Source organism: Lissotriton vulgaris, chromosome 2_2 (assembly GCF_964263255.1).
Source record: "Lissotriton vulgaris chromosome 2_2, aLisVul1.2, whole genome shotgun sequence".
NCBI classification, from domain to species: Eukaryota; Metazoa; Chordata; class Amphibia; order Caudata; family Salamandridae; genus Lissotriton; species Lissotriton vulgaris.
This window is the reverse complement of record NC_141688.1, coordinates 128,039,255-128,059,316: the sequence shown is the minus strand read 5'-3', so window position 1 is coordinate 128,059,316 and position 20,062 is coordinate 128,039,255.

Genomic DNA, 20,062 nt, shown 5'->3' with positions numbered 1-20,062 from the left:
TATAAGACTTTAACTCTTCCATTGCTCCAGGTAGTCTTGCATCTGATAGCCGAGTATAAGGAAGTTCCTAAGTCTTGGGACATGACTAACATTATTTTTTTTTTTTTAAGAAAGGGAAGATTGCCGATGATTGTGGGTCTTATCGCCCAATATCCCTCATAAATACTGATGCTAAAATATTTCTAAAGTACTGGTGAATCACCTAATGTTGTATATGCCTGTTCCAGTATCTGAACACCAACATGGATTCATTACAGGCAGAGATACTACTGCACACGTCAATACAGCCATAACTGCCTTTGATATTGCTAATAAAACTTCTGCTAATATGGGGATGATTCTTTTAGATGCAGAAAAAGCATTTGATCGGGTGGTGTGGGAAGCACTATGGCAGATACTACACAACAACGGCTTACCAGATCAAGTTATGAATTGGATTAAGGCATTATATACTAACACACAGGATAAATTAGCATATGCTACCTTGTATTCTAATACATTTCCAATACAACGTGGCACAAGGCAGGGGTGACGACTATCCCCCTTGCTTTTTGCTCTTTATATTGAGCCTTTAATTCAAACTTTAAACCTAAATAGAGATATTATTCCATTTAGCAGTGGTATGTATCAACTTAAAGCTGTTGCATATGCGGATGACATCGCTTTTTTACATCGGACCCAGCAACAACTGTCAGTATTATTCAAGAAGAAGCTAAAATTTTTGGGCGCTTCTCGGAATATAAACTTCATATTAACAAAACTCAGTAGTACATAATTTGTATCCTGCTACAACAATTATTGGCACTTGTACTGTGGCTACATATTTAGCAGGATAACTAAAAATGTGGATCAAATTTGGAAACTTAATTATAAACACTATTACAGACAGTAATTAAACAGTTTAAGAACTGGAATGAGCTGCCAATATCTATCATCAGTCAAATTAATATAATAAAAATGGTAATTCTACCTCAATTTTTTTTTTTTTGTCCTCATTTGCCCTTCACCCTCTTGAGAAGATACCAACCACCATTCGTATCCTTACTGAACAAGTTCAGGGGTCTTTGTATATGTATTAACTCAGACCAGGGCACGTTTAGTAGGCGGAAAGAATATCAAGGGGAGAGGATAGGTTATCGAAATTTCAGTCGGGGAACGTTTTTAACAAATGTGGTCTGCCCGAAGCATCTGATGTGCACATGTTTGAGGACTGTCCCTCCATTCACCCTTTTTGGGATAATGTGAAGTAGACTTTGGAGTCTATTTTGAAGGTTTCCTTGAATATTAGTCTGCCTCTAATTATCTTCGGCCTTAATGACAACATCACAGGCCCTACCAGATCTCTACTTTTCTACGCAATCCTTATGGCTAGGAGACAACTATGTAAACATTGGGTAGACTCAGTTGCACCAACCCATTCAGAATGGCTGACCTCGCTATACAAAGTATCCAAGGTGGATATGGCTAGATCATGTAGCAAGAATAAGATCGCGTTTTGGGATTTATTGTTACAGTGGAAATAGGATGGCCGGGTTTTTTTTTTTCCGGGTCCTATGATTATGCCTCTCTTACTCCTCGGACTACTGTTATCGGTTCCCCAGGCCATCAATATGGTCCATCAGGACTGCAAAGACCGAGGTGGAGTAAAAAACCTATCCTCTCCAATTCTACCTCAACTTTTGTATTTGTTTCGTGCCATGCCTTTACGTGTCCCTAATTTTTTTTCCCTAAATTGGAGGGCGCAATCAGCAGCTTTATTTGGGGATATAAGCAAGCTCTCCGCTCAATAAAATCTCTTAAGTTTTCTTATAAGTTTGGCGGTTTGCAACTCCCTGACTTTAAACTATATTTTTGGGCGGCATTTACAGGGTGCATACAAAGTCTATTAACTGATAAATTGCCGTACTATGGGCTTTAACCTGTACTCCTCTGAGGCGGAAAGCCGGAGGTATTTAGCATTTTCTTCGCTCTATTTTTAAAATTGTTATCACTTTCACCTGTTTTAAAACTCACTAAAGCCATCCAGGCTTACCTGTGCTTAGCGCCGATTCCTAGCGCCAGCCAGAGCTCAGACTCGAGCAATCGCCATCACCGCCAGCGCGGCAAAAGGTGTAGCCACGCCCCCTGCGAGGCCACGCCCACCAATCTCGAGTATATAAACGCCTTCAGCGCAACGATTCCCCATTAACCTGTACTCCTCTGAGGCAGAAAGCCGGAGGTATTTAGCATTTTCTTCGCTCTATTTTTAAAATTGTTATCACTTTCACCTGTTTTAAAACTCACTAAAGCCATCCAGGCTTACCTGTGCTTAGCGCCGATTCCTAGCGCCAGCCAGAGCTCAGACTCGAGCAATCGCCATCACCGCCAGCGCGGCAAAAGGTGTAGCCACGCCCCCTGCGAGGCCACGCCCACCAATCTCGAGTATATAAACGCCTTCAGCGCAACGATTCCCCATTAACCTGTACTCCTCTGAGGCGGAAAGCCGGAGGTATTTAGCATTTTCTTCGCTCTATTTTTAAAATTGTTATCACTTTCACCTGTTTTAAAACTCACTAAAGCCATCCAGGCTTACCTGTGCTTAGCGCCGATTCCTAGCGCCAGCCAGAGCTCAGACTCGAGCAATCGCCATCACCGCCAGCGCGGCAAAAGGTGTAGCCACGCCCCCTGCGAGGCCACGCCCTCTCTACCAGCACAAATGTGCCGACCCCCCCAGCGCAGCGGACGAGCGCAGCGGGAGCGCCGTTTGCGCGCCGAAGGCGCGCCTAAGGCAAGCCCGTCTGCGCCCGTCCGCGCACGACCGGGCCTAGGGCCAGCCCCCATGCCGGATTCTACCGCCACTAGGAGATTCTACTCTCGGCGTGATCTCCTCAGCCTCAGACCTTCGAAAAACAACAACTGTCATGACTTACATGACCCAAACGTCCCCTTCGTCGGCTGTAACACCTGCAAACCTGGAAACCTGCTCCTTCCCAGGTTGGCTGTCTCTCTCCCGGGCCTCAAATTAGCGACACTTAACTGTAGATCGCTTCCCAAACACGCCCTACTCATTAATCACTTAATTGTCGACCATGATCTGGATATACTATTCCTCACCGAAACCTGGATCACTAGCCACTCTAACGCTGATATCGTCTCGGCCCTCCCCCCGGGCTTTCTCATCATGTCCCAACCCCGCCCGGTAGGCCGAGGTGGTGGGATAGCCATAGTCTACCGAGACCACTTCTCCTGCCGCTCTACAGAGATCCAGAGTAAGGAGTCGGAGAGCTGTCTGTTCACGCTGACGCTCTCGCCGACCTACTCCCTGTCAGGCCTTTTGGTCTACAGACCCCCTGGTCACTTCGGCCCTTTTTCCTCCGCTTTCTTGGAATCCGTCTCCTCCCTGGCCCACCACACCTCCAACTTCCTGATTACAGGTGACCTCAACATGCATTTCGATGACCCAACCGACACCGGGTCGTCCGATTTAATCAGTGAACTTGGCGCCCTTGGTTTTTCCTTCACTAACGCAGGAGCCACGCACGTGAAAGGTCACCTTCTCGACCCTGTACTCTCAAACATCCCTTCCCTCCAGTTCACCAAATCCATTCCCCTCCCGTGGACAGACCACTTCCTTGTCTTGACTCATCTCCCGGGGGCCTTCAAAAAACCCCATAACCCTCCAACTTTCACCAAAGATAGAGCCTGGGCCAGACTCTCGACCGACAACTGGGCCGTGTCACTCGACGCTTCTACCCCCACTTTGGCAGTCGACCCCACCACGGCGGATACTCAGTTCAGGGACTGGATCTCCTCCTCCCTTGACAGCCTTATCCCCATCAAAAACCGTGAGGTAAAAATAAAAACCAAGGGACATGCCCCCTGGTACAATGCTGATCTTACAGTCCTGCGCAAAGTATGTAAAAAGGCCGAGAGAGCTTGGAGGAAAGATTGGCTCCACAGCAACAAGGATACCTATCGCAACGCGGTTAGACAATACAAGTTTGCCCTCAAATCAGCTAAATCGCTATTCTACGACAACAGAATAAAAACCTCGACCAACTCAGCCAAAGAATCTTATCAGATTGTCAAGGAATTATTAAACATCCCAACAGCACCTCCCCCCCATTCCCCCGCCACAGACAGAAGCAAGGATCTAGCTAAATACTTTGACTCTAAAATTCTACGGATACTTGACTCCCTCCCTACCATCAGCCCTCCTATCCTTGCCACAGCGGACGAAAATAATGGCCCACAGCTGAAAACTTTCAGAACAGTCTCCCTCCCCGAGGTGACGGCTACGCTTGTTAAAATGAAAAGTGGCTCCCCCCTTGACCCAGCCCCGGTAAGATTCCTAAAAAAGGTGTCTTCCACCATAGCCCCCATCGTCAGGGATCTGATCAACTCCTCCCTAGCTAGTGGATCGGTCCCCCCCAACTGGAAGAACGCAGTCGTAAAGGCTTTGCTCAAAAAGCCCCAACTAAATCCGGACGACATGTCCAACTACAGACCGATCTCACTGCTCCCCTGCATCAGTAAGATGGCTGAAAAATTAGTCAATGCTCAGATATCCCAATTTCTCGAAACCCACAGCATCCTGCGCCAATCCCAAACTGGGTTTCGACCTGGCCATGGCACGGACACTGCACTCCTCGCCGTCATCGAGGAGGCAAGGTGTATCCTAGACTCAGGGGGCTCAGTGGCAGTGATCCTCCTGGATCTTAGCGCCGCTTTCGATACGGTGGTCCACCGTGTCCTATTACATCGCCTGGCCAAGGCAGGAATTGTGGGTACGGCGCGAGCATGGATCGAATCCTTCCTATCCCATCGATCCTTCCAGGTGTGGGACGGCAACTCCCGGTCAGATCCTCTTCCACTGAAGAACGGAGTTCCCCAGGGGTCGTCGCTCAGCCCAACTCTTTTTAATGTTTACATGGCGCCCCTGGAAGACGTAGTTGCCCCCTACGGTATAAAAATAATTAACTACGCCAACGACACCCAACTTGTCGTATCCCTGTCCCACCTGGATAACCATCCGGACAGTCTGCTCCACTGTCTCCAGGACATTCATACCTGGATGTGCGACTCGGCCTTGAAGCTAAACGGAGCAAAGACCGAGATTATGCTCCTCGGCAATAAACAGATAACCTTGCCGCCCACGTCCTGGCCCGACACCTTCGGTGAAATCCCAGCCCCTAAAAATGAAATTAAGACCCTTGGAGTTTGGTTAGAACCGGATCTCACTATGAAAACGCAGGCAACCAAGACAGCAGGCACCTGTTTCGGTCTACTACGGTCCGTGCGTAAAATCCTGCCCCTTCTTCCCCTCCCATCCAGGAAACTTCTTGTCCAGGGCCTTGTTTTGGCACGGCTCGATTATAGCAATGCTATTTATCTGGGGGCCCCTGAGTACTCCCTGTCCAAACTCCAACGTACTCAGAATGCGGCGGCCAGGCTCATCATGAACCTTTCCCCTAGAGTGTCGGCTAAGCCCGCCCTCAAAGCCCTACACTGGCTCCCTGTTCGCCAGAGAGTAGAGTTCAAGGCCCTATGCACCACCCACAGGCTTATGAATGGAGCTGGCCCCGACGCACTCAGACATATGGTTACCCCATATAAGGCCCCAAGATCCCTTCGCTCCGACGCCGAACATCTTGCCACGGTGCCCAAATTCAGGAAGGCTCGCTCTGGCGGACGCCGCTTCTCGGTAAAAGCCTCCACAGCCTGGAACCTACTCCCCCTCAGCCTACGTTTGGAACCCTCCCACATAGTGTTCCGTAGGAATCTCAAAACATTCTTGTTTCCCAATTAAACCTTTCCTCCCCCCCTCGCTGGACAGCGACAGGTTTAATAGCGCGGGGATGCCTACGGGTCACCAGGCGCTCTAGAAATCGCGAAATAAATAAATAAATATTCTAGCGCTAGGTGCAGATAGTTGTATGTTTTAGTACAGGGTCAATGATCCTAATTATTTTAAAAGAGTGAGATTTAAGAACATAAGGGACATTGTTCGTATCTGGAATGAAGTTCTTGGTTATTTTTCACTTACTTTTGAAGATTTTACTAGACATGAGTATTTTAAGCTATGGAATAATCCATCTCTCCCAAGTATATTCCATGACCCAGCTGCTTGCATTGGGGCTGGATACGGCATTGAAAGATTGGAACAGTTATATGATCATGCTGGCTTCTCTACTTATGCAACGCTGCAACAATCTTTCGATCTTCCATACCAGTCATTTTTCAAATACTTACAATTCAGAGACTATTTCTTTAAACAAAAATTAATGCAACTACCACACTCTCCGGTAGTTCTTACATGTTTACTAAATCTCACTTACAAAACTAGAATTAGCACAATGTATGTACATCTATGTGGCGTTAGAGTTGCTGATTTTAGTGAATTAGCAAATACATGGAGTAGGATTTTGAATATGGATATAGAAGTATCAGAAATCATGTTGGCTTTAGATAAATTAAATAATTCTATACATTCTATTAACCTAAAGCTTCAACAATTTCGCACTATTTGCGTGCTACGCTATACTCCGGATAAAATAATAAAGTGGCAGCAACCAATACAAGCTTCTGGCAGTGCGAGCACGGATAGAACAAGCTGCTCTAAATGTGGTCAAAAAGCTACTGATATTCTCCACATGTTCTATTTATGTCCTACACTAATGGATTTCTGGGAAAAGGTCATACAATATATTGGTCAATGTTTAAACTCTATTATGAAGGATATTTATGAAAAATAACAGGCACTTGCTAAAACTAGATCTATTCGTTCAATGTTCAAATGTAATCATATCTGGGATTACTGTATGTTATCAAATCGATAGGGGCGGATGTCCCTAGGATGCTTCTGCATTAGCATTTCTATGATTTATTTAGATGTGTCTTTTTTTAAAGCCCTGTATGGTCTCTTGTTTATGCATTATTTAATGCACTATCTAATGTATGCTCCTTTGTTTATTTTTCATTTATTTAAATGTTTTCTTTTGACTTTTCTAAAAACTGTCTGTACACCTTGTTAAAATAAAAATAAAAAAAAGAGTACAACTACCATTGTGTAGATGTTACCGGTCTGTGCACAGAACCAAGATCAGACATGCTGGATCTGACCCTTATTGAAGCAGACCAATTTTTATTTGTTGATGTATCATGTTCAAGAGACAGATGTGGTATTTTGAGAGCAGCCTATTTTGTCTGCACTTTGAGCAGTGTTGTGGAAGCTTCCCACTAACTTCAGCTCAAGTGGCCGAATTGATTGCACTTACAAGAGCCTTCTGTACCTCTGACTGACTGAGAGTCACCATCTACACCGATAGTCAGTACCCCTTCTGGGTTGTGCATGATTTCAGCCGATTGTGGTACCTGAGAGGTTTCTTAACTTCCGACTAGGAACAGTTTGATACTGAATCTGTTAAATGCTCTGCAATGGCCATGATAAATCACAGTGGTGAAAAAGGCTACGCATAGGAGCGGAAGACGACTTTTGCGAGAAATGCAAAGTTTTCCTAGGGTCAGCGATTATGAGGAGGAGGCCAGACTGGGGACGCCGCAGCTAAGGTAAGTGGTTTTATTTTAAATTAAAATCTTTTATTTAATTTGTAATCAATTGTTAATAGGGGGTGGGAGGCGAGGTTGGCCAACTCCGCTTCGCCGTGGAGTGTGCGGAGATTTGCCTACACCGCATTCTCCACGCTACGCGGAGTAGGCAAATCTCCGCACACTCCGCGGGCGGAGCAGAGTTGTCCAGCCCCCGCCCACGGTTAGCTTTCATCTAAAATTGACCATGCTGAAAGGATTTTTATAGATGAACTTAACAAAACGATAAGGAAGGAGGGAAAAAGTTCAAATGATGTAACAAAGGGTAAGTCAAAGTGAAGCAGGGGAAAGAGAAAGTTGAAAATACAGAAATACATTAAACATTAAACATGGATTGGGCAAAGAGAGAAAATAGATGCATCATTCATGAAAGGGAATGAGACTTTAGAAACGGTGAGTTGGAGTGACTGTGGTAGAATGAAAATGTTTTCATTATTTTGCCTGTGTATCGTTCTATGTAAGTTAGCATTCGAGGCACCATTTTATGTTTTGCCGCCATTTTGAACCATGATCGAAACTAATCTTTATTTTCTTTTGAGAAATGGCCTGTGGTAAGTTTTGTTTCTACATGGTTGGGCCTTGCTTTGCTAATGAATACACTGTTCTTATTAGAGCAGACCTTTCCCACTAGATAGAGGCCTTCTCCCACTAATCTAGTGGCGGGCATGGACAGAGTGACCTGGGGTATGAGATAGTGTGTACTCGGCCTCAGAATCTAAACCTATCCTCTGTACTTCTTTGTTTAGCTGCATCTGCCTGGAAAATTCCATTATGGGGGTGCCTTCATTGGTTCTGAATTTACATAATGTATCTCCATGTTTGCTGATGTTAGTTCCTCTGCAGCACTCCTAAGAGACTGGGCAGACCGAGTTCCGCTCGAGTGTATCTGAATAAACATATATTGGTTTGCATTCTCTACTGTCGGACCTACTCTTCATTTGGTATGGAAGGCTGAGAGGTGGCCTGGTTGACCCTAAGCGGGCCACTTCCTTCAGTTGGATCCCAAACAGGGACTCCTTTGGATGATTGACCCATCCCCTTCCACCGACGGGTGGGGAGGTCGAAGCTATTGTCTGGTCAGACTGACGGATCAGGGATCCCTGCATGAGAGAGTTCATGTACTCGCAGCTGCCCCTTCTGTCCAGCTGGACGTGCCTCGCCAAGTGGTCATCCCAACTGGAGTCCTGAACGGCGAAACCCTTGGATTTGACTGTTTGGTCTGCAGAGTCGGCAGTAGAGAATAAATTCGTTTGACCTGTGTACATCAGATGAGTTTTTTTTGGTTCTTTGTGGATATGGTACCATTTTGTTTTTTATTTGGTACAGTCTAAAGGCTGTCTTTTGGATAAAAAAAATGCAAATGTTTTGTCAGGCATGGAATAGTGAATTTGTTTTCTTTTGACAATGCCTGGAGTAAGTAAATTGGTTTCTTCGTGCTGTAGCTGTTGTTCTGCAGATGCTCGATTGGAAGAAGCTCAGCTGGCGCCTCCAATATGCACTCCTAATTTTGATATGTATTGAAGCATGGTCTTGGCCCTATTATGTTTAGTACATTATGACACAAATATACGAGGGACAATGCTAAGTTGCAGTGGCCATTGACGGGCACTTTTGATTAACAGAAAATTGGGTTTTTACAGGAAAAATTGTTTGAGAAACGAAGTGGGCATTCTATGTTTGATTCTCTTCGAACGTGGCAGAAGGAGGCTAAACAAAGACGATTGAAGATGGAAAAGGTGGCACGAAAGGGGAAAATGCAAACATTGACTCAGAAAGGTGTAGCACACGATAGAGAGGAACAAGAGATAGGGATTGAATGTTAAGATAGGAGGTTTTGATTACATATTGATAAATCTTATGTGGCCCAAGACGAAAGTGATACTTTAGAGGAGGAATTATTAGATAATCGACCCGACTCCCATATGCCCCACAAAAGATGTATCCCACTGTTCCATTGCCCTCACAGATGCCAGTTACTATTGCTTCTACTGTCTGTATTCCTGTATCTACTGCTGCTTTTTTGACAGCCATGGCATAAGCTCTTTCTCTTCTTTCTCTTCCTCCTGCTTCCTTACCGTGCACATTAACTGTGACTGTTAGCATCCCCCTCACGGCCATTGTTTCAGCATCTTTCTCGCCAGCTTTCTCTCCTGTGACGCAGCCCTCAGCATCGTTAATACCTGTCACTTCAGTTGCCTCTCCTTCCCTGTGTTTTCATCCCCCGATTTCCTTGAGTGATGGGACACCAGTGTGCGGGTTTGGAGATGGGGATTGGACAAAGTTTAAAGAGTTCATGGGTCTGTATGTGCGATCTGAAGTGGAAGATGAGGAGAAAAAGGTAGTGGCTAACCAGGCTGCGCAGTAGGTCCGAATCCCCATTATCAGTGTGGAAGATGTATGGAATGTGATGAAAGATTATGAGCCCTTTGTACAACAGCATGCCATTAAGCATATGTCTGCTACCCTGATTAGTCTTTGGGAGCAGTGTTGCAAAGATGCAGCACCACAGATTTTATAAGATATTAAAGATCATGTATATGTCACTAATATGGGGCCTGATCATGTTTTTGGTAGTACTACAACATTGATTGCTTACCGAGGTAGGCTACTTGAGAAGAGCCCCACTTTGATATCTCAATTTCCGATGCGGGAGGTTCACCCTATAGATCACCTGAAATACCAAAGCTAATGGATCAGCACAGTGTTGTCACTCGACCAGGTGTAGCGGCCCATTTCCAAGAACAATGGATTTATACTACATAGAAAAGGAGTGAAGTTTTGTCTCTTAAGACTCAGTTACCTGATCCTAGTAAAAATCCTACTGCATATTATAATGAATTGACCAAAGCTGCCTCCTCAAGAGTAATGACACTTGCAGATATTGAAATGCTCTTTGCTTAATTGGTTCCGGTTGATATTTGGAGGAAAGTGCACCTACAAAATTATGTTGCGGAATTGGGTGGTACATCCGATCAAATTAAAGTATGGGATCAGGAATGGAAGCCAGGTGATAAGCCTAAGGCAGAGATACATGCTTTGCCAGGTCGCATTATCACATATATGCATTCTCTTATTCCACCGAGGAAGGGTGATTGGGACAAGTTAACGGTTTGTCGCCAGAAGACCGATAAAAGCATGTCTGATTTTTTCACTCGGTTTGAAGATGTGTTTCTGGGTTAAAGTTGGCTGGGTTTGTCGATTTTATGAGCTGTCCGGTTGTTCATTAATAGATTTATTTTCAATTTGCTCCCGGAGGTTGTGACTCAATTGCAGGCTTCCGAAAGCACTTGGTCTACCTCTTCTGCATCTGACATTTTGAATATTGAGCAGTGTTATGCGTATGGGGAAAATTAAGACAGGGAGAGGACAGAGAAGAAGCACAAGGATTTGAAGACAAAGGCTTCTAGAGGGAATGGTAGAGGACGTGGTGGTTTGGCCCGGCAGCTTCCACACACTAGCAGGCAGCCAAATAATACACCTTTAGGGCCAAATCAGTGTATGTATTGTAAAGAGGTGCAAAACTGGTGCAGCGAGTGTCCCATGTTGTTGCAGAAGGTGGCGGTCCCGAGAGGACGAGGTCCTCTTGGACGGAGGGTCATGGAACTGGTGGGGCAGACAGGGCTCAACATGCTGCGGCCTCGTAGGGTCGATCAGATAATAATTACTTTGATGACCCTCAGGCAGACAGTATTATCATGATGATTATAACACAGATGAGGTGACAGGAATGTCTTATGCTAGGACAGCCAGGGACAGAGTGAGGGACCAGTTCTGATACCTATAGATCAACGCGGTCCTAATGTTACTGCGGATTTGCATGGCTCGGCTAAGGAATTGTTGGTGGATACAGATGCAACAAACAGTTCTATTTCTTGTTCTTTGGACCCTGGGGCGGCTCTGTCTGGCCGTAATAATGTTTGAGTAGGTTTCTCTGGTGCACCGGTTGTAAACCCCATTTAAAGACCTCTTGCATTGACTATTGGTCCTTTCACTGTGGATTCGCCATTCTTGTTGATGTCTAATTGTGGAGAAAATGTAATGGGTTTAGATTTGTTGAAGAAATTGCATGCTATCATTTACTGTTCCCCGACAGGTGTTTACATGACAATGGGTCCGGATGTCGTACGTGCTAAACAGTGTCTGTCCAAAGATGCACCCCTTCCTGCTGTGGTTTAAAGATGTGCTGCTCACTTTGTGGGCAACAGGAGACACAGATGTGGGACTGTTACCAATATTGCCGGTTTCGATCCAAGTTAAAGACAAAGCAATTTTGCCTTGTATCCCTCAGTATAAAATACCGCATGCAGGAGAGCCAGCCTTATTGAAATTGTACAGGATTTGATTAAGCAAGGAGTGGCTGAGGAGACGCTGCTAATATTTGTAATAGTCCTATTCTTCCCATTCTTAAAAGGACACCTTCTGGTACCTCTGCTGATCATGAAGATGTTTATCATTTTGTGATTCATTTGCGCCAAGTTAATAAAATAGTAGTTCCTCAGTTTCCTGTGGTCCCTGACATTACTACTCTTTTAACAATGATTCCTTCTATCGCCAAATTCTTTTCTGTCATTGACATGAAAAATGCATTCTTCAGTGTTCCTATCCATCCAGACAGTAGGTATTTGCTCGGCTTTACAATAGCTGGCAGAAGCTTTAAATTCTTTCGAGCTCCTCAGGGCTATACTGAGAGCCCAAGTATATATTGCTTCAGTATATTGACGATCTTCTTATTGCTTCTGACACAGAACAGGGTTGCAGTGATAGTACAGTCAAATTGTTGTTACTTTTGGCACAGCACGAACATAAAGTTTCCCTTTCCAAAGTTCAGTATTGTAGACAGGAGGTCACCTATTAAGGTCACCTACTGTCAAAGGAGGGTAGGAGATTGACTCCTGAGCGCATTAGTACTATTATTAAAATGCCTGTTCCACAAAATCAGAAAGATGTTCACGCTTTCATAGGTATCTCTTCCTACTGTCGGCAGTGAATACCTAGCTACTCACTATTAATCAAACCTCTGCTTGCTCTGACAATAAAAGATGTGCATGAGCCCCTGCCTTGAACGCCTGAATGTCAACAGTCTTTTGAGCAATTTGAAACTGTGCTTTGTTCGACTCCAGTACTTGGCCCTCCAGACTACTCTAAACCATTCGTGTTGTACGTCCATGAGATGGTCGGTTGCACGCTTTGTGTTTTAACACAAAAATTTGGTGATAAGCAACGGCCCTGTGCTTATTTGTCTGCTGTCCTTGACCCCGTCGCAAGAGTCCTCCCAGGCTGTCTAAGAGTGGTCTTTGCTGCATCTGTCTGGATATGACGATCGGCTGGACCCCTGATTGATACTGATCCCACAGTCATGGTACCCCATGCTGTAGATACACTTTTGAATAAGACCAAGACACAGCACTTCACCAGTGCACGTCCGACAGGTTATGAATTGAAATTGTTCGGAAAACACATAGCTATCAAAAGATGTGCCACTCTGAATCCAGCCACATTACTGCCCCTCCCTTCTGAAAATGAGAAACATGATTGTATCTTCCGGACGGAAGAAGAGACAAAAGGATAGGTAGACTTGACTTATGCTCCCTGACCTGCAAGGGGAACTATATGTCAATGGCTCTTGTTTAAAATTAACAGATGGCGCTACAACTGCTGCTTATGCTATCCCGACATTGCATACAGTTGTAGAGACATCATAAGTCCCTTATCAGTCACCCAAGCAGCTGAGTTTGCCGCCCTTATTCGAGCTTGTGAATTGAGCGAGGGATCGGTTGTCAATATTTATACTGACAGCCAGTATGCCTTCGGGTCGCGCACAATTTTGGGCAACTCTGGGAAGAGAGAGGGTTCCTTACTTCCCATGATACAAATATCCAACATGGTCACCTTTTATTGAGGCTTTTGTCTGCTATGACACTCCCTAAGAAGTTTGCAATAGTGACGTATAGCGCCTATAGTAAAATTACCGATGATGTAGTTAGGGGGAATGCTTTTGCTGACCAGACAGCTAAAGAAACGGCACGGGCTAAAATGAAGAAAATGTTTGTAGCAGGTCCTGCTAGGTGGGTGACTGGAGTTACCATGTTTCAGGACACACTTGAGAATGTGAAAGTGATACAAAGTGAGGCTACAATCGAAGAATTAGCAATATTGCAAGAAAGCACAGCACAATTGAATGATGAGGGATGTTGGATTGACAAGTCAGGGAAACAGAGATGGATGTTGCCAGATGCATATGTTCTGTCTGTGGTCACCATGGCCCATGGCCCAGCCCATATCAGCACTAAAGGTATTTGCAAGTTGTTAGACCCTGTATGGCAGAATGACAACATTTGAAAAACAGCTGCACATTTAGTGAAATACTGTATGGTGTGCATGATGCACAGTCTTGAAAAAGGTACCCCCACACCACCGGTAATTTAGCACCACCTACTTTTCCTTTTGAGGTCCTTCAGATGGACTACATATAGCTAGAAAGGGGTCATATTTAGTAGTACGTGTTGGTGGTTGTCTGTGCAATTAGTAAATGGGTTGAGGCTTATCCTACTAAATACAATGAAGCTGTTACGACGGCAAAAGTACTCCTGAAGGAGTTCTTTCCTCGTTTCGGCTTGCTAAAAACATCTTGTTCACTTTGCCACTGAATTCAAGCTAGCCTGGCTGAGGAGGGGTGTTACCCCGAAACCGGTACCAAGATGCTTATTTCCGGTCCAAGGAAGACCTGGCTTGGCAGTTCAGTCTGAACTGTACCCATGAGGCACAGGGTCAAGACTGATTTGCCTATACAGCGACACTGGAGACTGAGAAATCTGGTAGTAGAGAAAGTTGTAGTCAAGAACCATAACTGACGAATTTCACCCCAATTTCCCAGCATGATGCACTGGCAGAATTCGTGAGGTGTAAGTCAGGGGCACCGGATGACCCCCACCCCCCAAACTATGGAAAGTGATGGCACACTCAAAAAATCTCGTCCTGACGCACATATGGAATTCATCCCTTGCGTCTGGTACCTTCCCTGATATTTGTAAACATGCCACGCTCCTCCCCCTGAGGAAAAAACCTAACGGGGATCCAGGTGACTTAAACAACTACAGGCCTATCTCACTGCTACCAGCACCAGCCAAGATGCTGGAAAAACTGGTGCAGCGACAACTGTCAGGCTTTGCTGAGAGTAAGTGCAAAAACCACAGTTGATGGACAGAATGCAAAACAATGTCATACATTCACCCCAGTACAGAGATCTTGGCCTAAATCCATACTTTTTTTGCACTCCACACCACTCCAGTTCGGACATGGCCATATGCAAATCAGTCTGACCCTGTGCCTCATGGAAACAGTCCAACCCGAACTGCCAAGCCATGCCTTCCCTGGACCGGAAACAAGCTTCCGAGGACCGGTTTCTGGCATTCCAGCCGTCTTCAGCCCGGCTTGCTTGAATCCAGTGGTGTGGAGTGCATGGGACTTACGTCTGAGCATATCCCATCCCACTCGGGGTGACAAATGCAAAAACAACAGTTGATGGACAGAATGCAGAACAATGTCATACATTCACCCCAGTACAGAGATCTGGGCCTAAATCCATCATTTTTTTGCACTCCACACCACCCCAGTTCAGACATGGCCATATGCAAATCAGTCTGACCCTGTGCCTCATGGGAACAGTCCAGCCCAAACTGCCAAGCCATGCCTTCCCTGGACCGGAAACAAGCTTCCGAGGACCGGTTTCTGGCATTCCAGCCGTCTTCAGCCCGGCTTGCTTGAATCCAGTGGTGTGGAGTGCCTGGGACTCACGTCTGAGCAAATCAGTCTGACCCTGTGCCTCATGGGAACAGTCAGCCTGAACTGCATTTGTCACCCCGAGTGGGATGGGTATGCTCAGACGTGAGTCCCATGCACTCCACACCCCTGGATTCAAGCAATCCGGGCTGAAGATGGCTGGAATGCCAGAAACCGGTCCTCGGAAGCTTGTTTCCGGTCCAGGGAAGGCATGGCTTGGCAGTTCGGGCTGGACTGTTCCCATCAGGCACAGGGTCAGACTGATTTGCATATGGCCATGTCTGAACCCAATGTTGCCCGGAATATTTCAGGATGTTACAGCACACCAATGGGCCAGGTATGGTGTGTACTGTCTTAGGCAATTATATGATTGCAATGGTTTTAAGTCATTTGAGAATCTTCAGCTAATGTTTGATATTCCTCAACGGTTGTTTTTGAAATATATACAGGTTATGGATTCTTTTGTTTGAAATTTAGCTGATCGGAGTGTTTCTGGTTGAGATATATGGGAGTGTTTGTATGTCCAGAACCGGCGGGCTATCATTAGTAAGGCGTATCAAATTATTTGCCAGCCTAGAGCAGGGGGCTGTGAGAAACGAGCTTCCAGATGGAGGAAGACCTTGGCGGAAAATATTGCTATAGAAAATGTGAAGATAGTCTTTGATACTATTGCCCGTTCTGCACATTCCGCGAATTTACGACTGCAGCAATTCCGGACACTTTGTATACTTTTTTATAACCCAGAGATGATTGTTAGATGGTCTCAAGGGTGGGCCTTACTGGGAGGGCTCCATGGAGGGATGCGTTATAATTGCCCCAAATGTGGGCTATATGCTGCCGGTATTACCCTCATGTTTGTTACGTGTCCTGCTTTTAGTCTTTTTTGGGATAAGATATCAGCAGCAATCAAACTTAAACTCAGGTGCGATTTCATACTCACGACAGCTGAAAAGATGCTAGGATACAAGGAAGATTGTGGTCAGTATAGGTCTATAATGGCAATTATGTTGGTTGCTGCCAGGCTGGCCGTAGCTAGAGCCTGGATCTCTCACAAACACCCTACTGTAATGGAATGGTGGCTAATTGTTAAAGATACGGGGAAAGGGAGAAGGAAAAAATACAGGTCCATATGGGGCTGCTTGGAAGAGCAGTATGGCTAACAGTAGGGGGAGCTCTAGCCGGTGGTTCTTTATGATCCTTCAGATAATTGTTTGCTTATAAATTTTTCTAAATGTATATTTATATTTTATCGACTTTCATATGTATACTTGGCTGTGAAATACCTCAGGAGATTTCCCACCTTCTATTTTATTGTGTTTTCCTTTTTGACTGTACTTCTTTTTGACAATAAACAATAAAATACAAAAAAACTAAAAAAGCGAAAGAGCCACATCCAGCACCAGATCTATGGTGGCCTAGGGAAATGGGATCTTCCCCCTCCCCGGCGGACTGCATAAAAAATCTAGGTGTGAAGTGGGAGGCTCATCTCTCTTTCTCGGCACAGATTCAGCAGGTGAAAGCTACCTGCTTCTGTAAACTGAAAAACTTGAAGAAATTCCTGCATTTGTTGCCAGAAGAATGCCAGAAAACCATAGTCCATGCATTAGTAACATCTAGATTGGACTATGCGAATGGCCTTTATCTGGGCTAGCCAAAGTGCCTATTTCGAAGTCTTCAGATGGTACAAAATGCGACTGTGAGACTGATTAGGCGTGTCCCTTTCCGCGAGCATGTCTCTCCGCATTTAAAAGAAATCCACTGGCTACCAGTGGCGAAAATAATTTCGTTTAAGGCCCTTACGCTTGCATTCCGAGCCACTCATGATAAATGCCCCAACTACATAAAACACAGACTACGTGGATATAAGCAGTCTAGATCCTTGAGGTCTAATTCTCTGAAGCTACTCTGCACGCCTCGTTTCAAGTGAGCCCGTATGGTGGGAAGATTCTTCAAGGTCGGGGTGGCTAAATTATGGAATTCCTTGCCAAATGATCTCCATAAGATAGATACAAAATCACTTTTTAAAAAATTGGTTAAGACCTGGCTCTTTAGAGCAGAAAAATTGGGCCTGGGGCATGGCTGTCCGGCCTGCCATCTACGCACTACTGATCGCTTAGCGCCGGGACACCTCTGTTTGAGGTAGATGTTGCGCTCTATAAGTGTCTGTATTATTATTATTATTATGAACTGGGTAGCGAAGTGAGCTAAAGAACAATGATGGATTCAACCCAGATCTGTGACTGGGGGTGAGTGTCTCAAAAAAAGTTTCAGTGCTCCGTCCATCATCTCCTTGTGTTTGCCAAGATATTCCACATCTATGACCCCAATCGTGCATATTTCTAATTGTGGAAAGCTGGCCTAGTATATGATGTCCACTAATGTAAGTGGGCACCCTGCACTAGTCCAGACAACCCTAATGGTGATTTAAGAGGTCTTAGACAACCTTAGAAAGCTCTCTAAGTGGGAGCTGTGGAGAGCAGCCTTCAGGCTTAGTCCAGAAGGAGTGTAAAGCAGCTTGTTTTACCAGAATACAATCTTATATTTATAGATTAAGTCAAAAAGAACCACACAAGGTATTTATTATATAATTATCTCTAGCACATACAAATATCTCCTACCCAGGGATATGTGCAATGCACACAATACTTTCCATAGAAATTACGTAAATAGCACAAAATACACAGTGGAACCTAGGGGGCGGGCCAAACCATATACTAAGAAAGTGGTATAGGAACCACAACTCAGGTCAAGATAGTGTTGAGAAAATGTAGAAGTGCTACGGACCCAAGGAACCACCCAATGTAAGTAGATAGGGACCCAATGGAGAATGTGTACAGTGTGGGAACACAACTGCGTTCTCCGTGCAAATCAACATGTAAGTCGCAGTTGGAATTTTAAAGAAGAAGGACCTCTCCCACTGGACCCTGAAGAAATCCAGTGGAATACAGAAGGTTGGAGAGCCACCCCACCTTTAGATACCCCAGTACCCACGGTACTTACACCAGGGAAGCCGGGTGCATAGGTGTGAGGTGGTGTCGGAAACCGCTGTCGAATCCAATGGAGGTCTTCAGGAACATGCTGCTGCTGGAGAAGAAGAAAGTGTCCGGTGGAATCTAGTTGGGAGGTAGCTGCAAGACAAGGAGGCAGGGTCTATGTCACTCAGGAGAGACCAGAAGATCTTGAAAACGAATGCCACCAATGTTGGGTGTTACAGGAGAGTTGATGATTACCTTGACTCTGCAGCAGTGAGGACCAGTGTTATAAATGGGGGTCTCTAGTTGGCAAGGGCTTGCACCTTTGTCCAAATAGGGACCCATCTTCCTAGTCAGGATAAGGGAGTTACACTCCTAAAATAACCCCTGCTCACCCTGTTGGTAGCTTGGCATGAGCAGTCAGGCTTATCTTAGAGGCAGTGTGTGAAGCATTTGGACACATCCCACAGTAATACAGTGTAAGCACTACAAAAGGACACCACACCAGTTTAGAAAAATATTCTATATTTTGATATACTTAAAACAATAAAAATCCACAATACAGTACTTAAAAATCTTCAGTTATCAAAATAACCTTGAAACACAGTTCCTTGATGTTAATAGCTCCCTCCGGGGCTATCACGGCGTTGTGAACAAACAAATCCAAAGAGTTCTGTCTGACCGTGGCATCGCGGGCCAGCTACGGTGTCGGGAAGACCCGCATACAGTACCTTTTAGAAATGTAGGGTGTCGGCGACCTCTCGTTGAGCTTCCGAAAGCACGGCCTCTGCATGCGTCAGTTCCAGAGGTCAGTGCAGGAGTCGTCGGGCCCTCAAAGTCACACTCGTTGCAGATCGAACTCCTCTCTGATGACCTGCCAGCACTGTGATGAGCATCGCCTTCATCTCGCACCTCGACCCTGGTCTCCACCACATAATCCAACAGATAGGTGACGTCACTTTTTGCGCTCCACCACCTAAAATGGTCAAGTCCCACTTGTCCTTCAAGGCACAAGGTTCCACTGGGGCCATGACCCACACTTTTTGCCCAGGTTGAAATTCGACCAAAGTGGCATTCTGGTCATACCACTTCTTCATTTCTTCCTGGCTTGCTTCTAGGTTCGCTAGAGCGAGTTTCCTGAAGCGGGCAGTTTGGTTTCTGAAGACCAGCAGGTAACTAAACACATCTTGCGGAGTTTTCCTGGGAGCTGCCTTCCAGCATTCTTTCACCAAACTCAGAGGTTCTCTGACAGGGTGGCCATACAGGAGCTCAAAGGGACTGAACCTAAGAGACGTCTGAGGCACCTCACTGTATGCAAAGAGAAGGCTTGGCAAGAGGACATCCCACTTACACCTCATGGGTTCTTTTAGACCCTTAATCATGCCTTTCAAGGTCTGGTTGAATCTCTCCACCAGACCGTTACCTTGTGGGTGGTAAGGAGTGGTGAACTTGTAGGTTACATCACACTCCTTCCACAGGAATGTCATATACTTGGATATGAAATTGGTCTCCCTGTCAGAAGCCACCTCTCTGGGGAACCCCCCACGGGAAAAGATCCCCATTAACACCCAGCCCACCACTGGCGCCGTCATTGTCCTGAGAGGGATTGCCTCAGGTACCGGGTGTCATGGTCCACCAAGACCAGGATGTACCTTGTTGCCCATGGCTGTCTTGGGATCCAGTGGCCCAACAATATCCATCCCTACTCTTTCAAAGGGTGTTCT